Source organism: Rattus norvegicus, chromosome 7 (genome assembly GCF_021556685.1).
Source record: "Rattus norvegicus strain SHRSP/BbbUtx chromosome 7, alternate assembly SHRSP_T2T, whole genome shotgun sequence".
Lineage (NCBI taxonomy): Eukaryota > Metazoa > Chordata > Mammalia > Rodentia > Muridae > Rattus > Rattus norvegicus.
Genome location: NC_141540.1, coordinates 98,572,415 through 98,581,727, shown reverse-complemented (window position 1 = coordinate 98,581,727; position 9,313 = coordinate 98,572,415). Strand labels below are relative to the sequence as shown.

The following is a 9,313-nucleotide window of genomic DNA, read 5'->3' as shown; positions in this document are numbered from 1 at the left end:
CACACCTAAAAGTTCCAGAACAAAAAGAAGCAAATACACCCAAGAGAAGTAGATGGCAGGAAATAAACTAAGGGCTGATATTAACCAAGTAGAAACAAAAAGAACTATACAAAGAATGAACAAAGATAGATAAACCTTTAGCCAGACTAACCAGAGGGCACAGAGAGGTTATCCAAATTAACAATATCAGAAATGAAAAGGAGACATAACACACACTGAGGAAATTAAAAAACATCATCAGATCCTACTCAACAAAACTGGAAAATCTGGATGAAATGGACAATTTCCTAGACAGATACAAGGTACCAAAGTTAAATCAGGATCAGATAAGCCATCCAAACTTTCCCATAACCCCTACAGAAATAGAAGTAGTCATTGAAATTCTCTCAACCAAAACAAAAAACAAAACAAAACAAAAACCCCCCAAAAAACCAAAAAAAACAAACAAAAAACCCCACTAATACCAATGCTCTTCAAACTATTCCACAAAATAGAAACAGAAGAACTATCCAATTCCTTCTGCTTTGAAACCATAATTATGTTTATACCTAAACCACAAAACGTCCCTAAAAAGAAAGAGAACTTCAGACCAATTTCCCTTACGAATATTGATACAAAAATATACAATAAAATTCTTACAAACTGAATCTAAGAACACATTAAAAAAACCAATCATTTAACATGATTAAGTAGTCTTCATCCCATGGATGCAGGTATGTTTCAATATATGGAAATCCATCAATGTAATCCACTGTATAAACAAACTCAAAGGAAAAAAAAACCTCACACGACTATCTCATTAGATGCTGAGAAAGCATTTGCCAAAATTCAACACCCCTTCATGATAAAAGACTTGCACAGATCAGGAATTCAAGACCCATACGTAAACATAGTAAAAGAAATATACAGCAAACCAATAGCCAATATCAAACTAAATGGAGAGAACCTTGAAGCAATCCCACTAAAATCAGGGACTAGACAAGGCTGCCCACTCTTTCCCTATTTATTCAATATAGTACTCTAAGTCCTAGCCAGAGCAATCAGACAACAAAAGGAGGTCAAAGGGATACAAATTGGAAAGGGAGAATTAAAAATACCACCATTTGCAGATGATATGATAGTATACTTAAGTGATCCCCAAAATTCCACCAGAGAACTTCTAAATATGATAAACAACTTCAGCCAAGTGCCTTGATATAAAATTAACTCAAATAAATCAGTAGCCTTCCTGTATCCAAAGGATAGACAGGGTGAGAAAGAAATTAGGGAAATGACACCCTTTATAATAATCACAAATAATATAAAATACCTTGGTGCGACTCTAACCAAGCAAGTGAAAGATCTGTTTTACAAGAACTTCAAGTTCTGAAGAAAGAAATTAAAGAAGATCTCAGAAGATGGAAAGACCTCCCATGCTCATGGATTGGCAGGATTAATATAGTAAAAATGGCCATTTTGCCAAAAGCAATTTACAGACTGAATGCAATCCCCATCAAAATTCCAACTCAATTCTTCATAGAGTTAGAAAGATCAATTTACCAATTCATTTCAAATAACAAAAAATCCAGAATATTGAAAAGTATTCTCAATAATAAAAGAACTTCTGGTGGAATCACCATCCCTGACCTCAAACTGTATTACAGAGCAATTGTGATAAAAACTGCATGATATTGGTACAAAGACAGGCAGGTAAAATTGAAGAACCAGAAAGGAACCCACATACCTATGGTCACTTGATTGTTGACAAAAATGCTAAAACCATCCAGTGGGGAAAAGACAGCATTTTTAACAAATGGTGCTGGTTTAGCTGGAGGTCAGCACGTAGAAGAATGCAAATAGATTCATTTTTATCTTCTTGTACAAAACTTAAGTCAAAGTGGATCAAGGATCTCCACATAAAACCAGATACACTGAAACTAATAGACGAAAAAGTGGGGGAAAAGCCTCAAACACATATGCACTAGTGAAAATTTCCTTTACAGAACACCAAGAACTTATGCTCTAAGATCAAGAATTGACAAATGGAACCTCATAAAATTGTAAAGCTTATGTAAGGCAAAGTTCACTGTCAATAGGATAAAACAGCAACCAACATATGTCCAATAGTTCTCTACCAATCCTACATCCAATAGAGGGCTAATATCTAATATATACAAAGAACTCAAGAAGTTAGGCCCAGAGAACCAAATACACCTACTAAAATTGTGATACAGAGCTGAACAAAGAATTCTCAACTGAGGAATATTGAATGCCAAGAAGCACCTAAAGAAGTGTTTAATATCCTTAGTCATTGGGGAAATGCAAATCAAATCAACCCTGAGATTCCACTTCACTAAGATAAAAACTCAGGTAACAGCAGATGCTGGCAAGGATGTGGTGAAGGAGGAACACTCCTCTACTCTTGATGTGATTAGAAGCTGGTACAACTGTGGAAATCAGTCTGATGGTTCCTCAGAAATTTGGACATAATTCTTCCTGAGGACACAACTCTACCACTCCTGGGCATATCCCCCAACAATGCTCAACATAGAAGAAGGACACATGTTCCACTATGTTCATAGCAGCCTTATTTATAATAGCCAGAAGCTAAAAAGAACCCAGATGTCTTTCAACAGAGGAACAGGCAAAGAAAATGTGGTACATTTACACAATGTGGTACTACTCAGCTATTAAAAACAATGACTTCATGAAATTCTTAGGCAAATGGATGGAACTAGAAAATATCATCCTGAGTGAATTAACCCTGTCACAAAAGAACACACATGGTATGCACTCAGTGATATGTGGATATTAGCTCAGAATACCCAAGATACAATTTTACAGTGGAAAAAGTTTTTATTTATGAACACTGTAACCACTGCACACAACTCAGAATCTCTAAATGGCAGTGCAAAGGTCAGAAGGTTATGCTTAGCAGATTTCCTCTCTCCTTACTACCTGTGAGATTTAAGTTTGCCAAGGACAGTTTTCTTACAGCAGCAGTTCTGTTTTGTTTTTGGTGGTACACCCTTTGCCCTGTGGCTTTTGTTTAATGAGTAGAGTAGAGGTTTTCTAATTTACGATTATAATGAGTGACAGTTGGCAAATACCTGAAATGTCAGAACAAGGTTGTTATAAGCTAAAACTTTTTACCTTGATAAAATACGATTTCAATAAGACTAATGGGTTTTCTAGGCTACTGAACAAAATCACAGCCTTCCAGACTCCTTTTCCTGTGAGCTTTATCTTATTCTCTCACACTATGCTTCTGTTTCAGATTGCTGCTAAGGGAAACTCTTGTGCAGAAAAGGATGCAGGTCATCGCCATCAGGATTAGCAGGGCCTTGACATGAAAAACCTCTGTTAAGAATCACGAAGACAGGTCTTTTAAAAATTGGAGTTGTACAGGACATTAGGTGAAAATCACTTTAGTTACGGACTTTAAGGTGATAATATAATTCTCAGATATAGCACAGAAGAGACACTACACAAATTTATGACCAAAACTTATAAGAGAAAAGAGCTTTTGACTGAAGTAGAGAAAGAGTATGAAAACATACAAAAGAAAACGAGTTAGGAGGAAAGGGACGGGAAAGGTCACTGGGCTTTAGTCACACTCAGGTTTCTTCGAGCTTCCATAAGCTTTTTTCTTTCCCCTTCCGTTCTTGCTCATGCCTCTTCCGGTGTCCTTCTCTGGTCTGGAGATGAGGTTGTTTTAAGGTTTCCTGTGGAAGGTAACTCTGCTTACATATTCCTTCAGAGAACTGTTCTCTTTAGCTTGCCCCCAAGGTTTCAGCTTTCCTTTGTGTGGCTTCTAGTTGAGTGAATGAGACAAGCTTGCTTTGAGATCAAATACAGGTTTCTAACTAGAACCCGGAGTCTGTGTTGCTTCAGTCATCAACTTGAACGGGGAAATAACTGGTGGAATTCCTCTCGGTGGTCTTTAACTTGGGAGTCCTGAGCACAGCCTTTTGAAGCATTCACTCCCAGGTGCGGTCACACATGGTGACTTTCTGGCTGGCATCTTGGTCAGTGAGCACTTACGTTCATTATCTTTAGTAGTAGCCGAGAACCTGACATTCGTTTTTGTTGCTGAGTGCCCTTGTGAGTGCTACTGTCTCGCAGGAGTACAGGGTACAGAGTCTCCCTCTTGGTGGAACTGAGGTCACTACCCCTTTTTGTCAGTTCATAAAGTGAGTGTTCTTTAAAGTGTTTCTTTTTTCTCACAATATATTCATCAATGGGCTCCATTTTCTTAAAACAAGCCTCATGGAGCCTCTTCAAGTCATTTATTTCTCCTTCTCCTTAGGAAGCTGCATTCCCGACTTCTGGCCTTTGCTCTGGCAGAGAAGGAACTTTGGCAGTAGCTTTGAGGTCTTGGTTTTCCTGACTTTCTTGATTTTGGGATGTATTACTAACATTTCCTCTCATCTCCAAGTGATCCTGTGAGGTAGGAATTCCGTGGACAGTCTTGGGCTTCCTCCTCCTCGTTTCGGTGACGTGACGATGTGATTCCATCCCAGCAGGCTCCTCACCACTAACTTGTGTCTCCGTCTGGTCACAGGACAATGCAGAAGATTGATTTTCATCCTGAGTTTTATTTTTCTTTCCTTGTTTCTGGATTCAGGTGTGCTGTCAAGGCTCTTAACAACTTGTTTGCCCTCAGGTTAGCCCAGAGGCCTAGCCTTTTGGTTAAATTTTGCAGGTTGCTGTACTTGTAGGAGTCCAGCTCCTCTGTGGAGAGGATGGTAATCACGTTCTGCAATCATGGCGATAACCAGAAAAACAGCCACCCAACTCAAAACAGCAATGTTCAAAACTGGCCCTTTTCCTCCTTTATAAATGTTGAATACTTATAGTATATTTGTAGCTAAGATCAAGGTAGGGGATATGATATACATAATACCCAAAGATTTGATTCGGGTTTGCCCAAATACATCTCAGAAAGAACAACTATGATAAACCTAGTAGGAAAAAGATTTTCTGCATAGAAAATTGTACTACTGTGCATGGTCTTCAATTCATAGGAACTTTTTACTGTGATAAATATTGCTAGTTAAACTTTCTGAGACCTTTACAGTTTTTCACTTTAGAGAAAAGAGGTTTTCTTTGGTGATTAGATAAGAAAACTATATTTTACTGAAACAAAAATATTTTCTTTCAAGTAGGAGAAGGTGTAAATAATTTATATAAAGCAACTTGGTATACAAGGATTTTATTTTTTACTAGGAGTTAAGAACACTCTCAAGTGATCAATGACTTAGGGTGATTTATAAAATGATTATAGTTCCTGGGTATTCTAACATATTTCTGAAATTTCTTTTCCTTTTTTTTTTTACTTTAGAGAGTCATGAAATGATTGACTCATTTCCCAAAGGATTGGCTTTACCTCCTGCTGAGAAGTTCCTTGGCTTTAAGTGGAGTTACCCTCAGAGTAAGCATGTCTTGTAGCCCCTTAGCTACTTACTTACATCCTAAGGCTCAAGTTCATCAAGGGTTTCCCATAAAATTTAAATGCAGTACAGTACAAATATTTCTTCCTTACATCATTTTGCTTTAGACTTCCCAAAGGACCTTTTCCCACAGTTACAAATAACACACACACACACACACACACACACACACACACACACACACACACACACACACACACAGAGACATCTCTAGGGATCTCTAATCTTGATTTTGAAACTACTAAAGGGTTTGCATTATGTGAGTTTTTTATTATATTAAGGACAAGCAAACACCGAGAACTGGAACAGCACAGAACCTCCTCTCTCTCCTTAGATACTTGATAACTATTTAGAGAGGGGAAATTTTAGTAGTAGATCTGTGTGTTGACATTTTCTTTAAAAAAGGATTGTATTTGATTCATGTGTGAGTCTGTGTGCATGTATGTACGTGTGTTTGTGCAGGTGCCTGCAGAGATCAGAAGGGAACAATCACACCCCTGGGAGTTGGAGTTACAGGCGTGAGTGGGAGGCTGGATATGACTACTGGGATCTGAACTTTGACCCTCTGATGGAGCTGTGAGGAACACAGAGTATTATTTTTTAGTATACATACCTGACACTATGGTGAGACCTCATGCTCACCTAACTTATTTATAGTTATTTTCTACTGCATCCCTTCACTAGTTTAACCATAAAGAAAGAAAATCAGAGATGGCAAGAGAATGTGATGGTAGTTGATATGATAGGTCATTTGCTGAATAAAACTGAAATCTTTTTATCTTACTTTTACTTATCAGAAAAGATGTTTTTCCTATTTTTTCCTATTAAGATAAATATCAAAGTCTTCCAGCTTATATTTAAGCTTGTAATATTCCATAAGATTTCAATTCGTTCACTACATTTTTGCCTTCTGTTGAAGCAATCTGAATATTTAGCAATACATTTGGAAAACAATATTTTAGAAGTAAATTATGTTCCCAGGGGTGATAGCACACCAACCAATCACTTGATTCATTTAAGGGAGTTGTCTCAAGATTTAGAGGGAGCTATGTAAGTTTAGACGTTTTCTTAGCGAAATAGAAGTATAAACAAGCAAGTGGCTTCCTGAGCATGGAAAACTAGAGTTTGAATAGGACACGTGACTTCATCAGCACGTGGTGCCAGCGTTGGGCTGTGCCTCTCAATTTCGGAACAACATTGTCTCTATCATTCTACTCTATTTTACATGGTTGATCTCTGCCCTCTTCAAGGCTTCCACCATGGACCACACTACAGGTAATGTCATGGTTTCACCCTCTGCAGGAAGCATTCTCCTTACCTCCAGGTAAGCGTCCTTACTTCCAGCAGTTTCTGTGGGCGTGCCCTAGGTAATCGCAACTGTATTAGCTATCTCATGCTCCCACCACTCCGTAGCTCTCCTGTGCAGTGACTCTTGTTATCCGAGATCATTCCTTACTTGCCCTATTTTCTGTTTCCTGTGTCTCACTCAGTCTCTGGTCAGATACATACTCTGGAGGCAATGCCTACTAAGTCCATTAATCGTGTTTGAAAACAAATGGACCTTACTCATAAAGACACTGTGCCGAGGAACAAGGTGATTTTAGTGACTCTCATGCTACTCATTTATCTTTGGTTTCTGAAACCACACTCGGTGTCTCTACCTCAACCCAGGCACCTTATGGCTTGATGGCTGATTGTTCACCAGTTAGTATTTTTTTTTCAAGGAGGTAGTGGGCTGCTTTTCTTGATTTGGCTAAATCCATTTTCTTACATGGTTCAGAGAACTTCAGCTATTCTGATGATTGTTTGAAGCACATGACCTGTTTTTGATATAACAAAAGTAAAAAGCTTACATGTCATTCAGTTAGAATTCTGAAGGTGAGATTAGAAGAAGTCAGCTTATTATAATTTATTTCTCCAGAGAATACAATCAGAGACATGCTTTCAACATTCCTTGTAGCTAACGACTGAGTTTTACCTACTTGAGTATGGGTAGAGATGTTATACATTACTTCCCTATAAAGCTCCCATTCTAAAGACCCATCATTTCTACAAATGCATACCAAATATCCACCTTATTTTAGGTTCAAGCAAATGGAAAAAGTGTTTCGATTGACAGAAGAGTGCCACCAAATGGAATTTTAAATACAGAGTTAATTTAATAGTAAAGAGTTTGTAAACTTACCCTACATGTCATCATTCTGTTTGTTTGTGTATTTTTAAGCTTTCATACTCACATATTTAGTATTGATCATATTTGCATATTTTCCTTTCTTACTCCTTCCTCCCTGTTGTTTCCCCTAGAAAGTTTACTTCTGCTCTCATTTTGTAAACATATAAAAATATCCTAAATATGATCCTAAATATCTGTAGAAAATCCAGGAACTAAAAATGAGAAGAAACATGATGTCTTTCTGATACTGGCTTAATTCATTTATTATTTTCAAAATTCATCATTTTTCTTTAGAATGGAATAAATTGTTTTTATGGCTGAGAAAATTGATTCTATGTTTATATCACCTTTCTTCACCCATTTTTCTGGACCCCTAGGTTGTTTCATAGTTTAGCTATTGTGGCCAGTGATATGAAGGAGCTCTGTGATCTCTTGACTGGTAATACCCAGAGTGGAAGAGCTGGGTCACTCGGGCCACAATTCCTTAACTTCAGAGCTTTGACACTCACATGCTATAGTTTAACAAGCTTATTGGGTACAATTGACATATAGTCTGTGTTTAATATATAGTTTTCAACAGCTTGCAGATGGGTAAACACCCTAATCATGGTAGCAAGGTTGTCTAATACTTACTAAGTTTCTTTTTGACTCTTCTAACATTTGTGGTTTAAAAAAGTATAAGACAAAGTATTCACATTATTTGTGCAAATGTTATAATATTGCATTCTTAACTATAGAAACTATGATGAGCAGCTCTCAAGAATGCATTCATTTAGGGGCCTAAACCTTATGGAATAATACTACCCATTTTACTTCTTTTGTGACTATCTTATATGGAATCCTATAATGCTTGTCTTTGTGGTTAGCTTATTTAAGAAGGTGAAAGAGTGGAGCAGACACTCCTCCTAGAAGACATAGAGAATCTCACTGATACTAATTTAGGAGGATGTTGAAGGCAGGCTCTAGAGAAAAGAAGAGAAGCCTCCCACAGGTTGTAAAAAAGCTCTAAATGACTTTGTGTGGCTGTGATAGGGTTAGTGTCAAATCTAGGAGACTCAAAGTCCAGCAATAAAGAAAAACGTTTTGTAACCCCAGTGCAGAGTGAGGAGGAGGGGGAAGGAAACACCCGGAGGCTCTATGGGAGGTCGGGTAAGAGTGATAAAACACAGAATTTTCTGGTAAGTGAGAGCACAGTGTACCATTGTATTTGGCAATTGTTTGAACAAGGCCCTGTGTTTGTTCAAGCAGATCGTTGGGAGTTCTACGTCCTCATAGAGACAGGGAAGGTGGCAGTATTTGACCTTCTTGGTCTGTAACCACCTTTGTTGTTTCCACCACAGAAGTTTATGCTGTGCCTGTTGCTATTTTTCTACCAAGGTTTGTGGCTCCTGGTTGCCCTTCTGACCTCATGGCAAATGACGCTCTCCAGCAATGCTTACTATTGAATTACTTAAAACAGGGTTAGCCAGACAGATGGGTAGGTAAGAAAGCAACACATAAAGTTCGGACAAGTATTATGGATAATGCTAAGATGAAACCGAACCTATTGGTGGATGGTTTCATTGTTGTTCATTATACGCCCTTTAATGAATATTAGAACATGTCACATACCAGATAGATGGAACACAAAGTGGGGCTGGGGCAGACAGAGAATGTGTGTCCTCCCATAGGAATCTCAAGGACCTTTAGTTAGCCTTGGGGACTGGTT

The 9,313-nt window shown here is 37.9% G+C and overlaps 1 pseudogene; it reads right to left on the bottom strand.

Annotated features, from left to right (window-relative positions):
* Positions 1-3,576: 3,576 nt before the first annotated feature.
* Nusap1-ps1 (nucleolar and spindle associated protein 1, pseudogene 1) lies at positions 3,577-6,717 on the bottom strand (annotated as a pseudogene).
* Between the last annotated feature and the right edge of the window lie 2,596 nt (positions 6,718-9,313).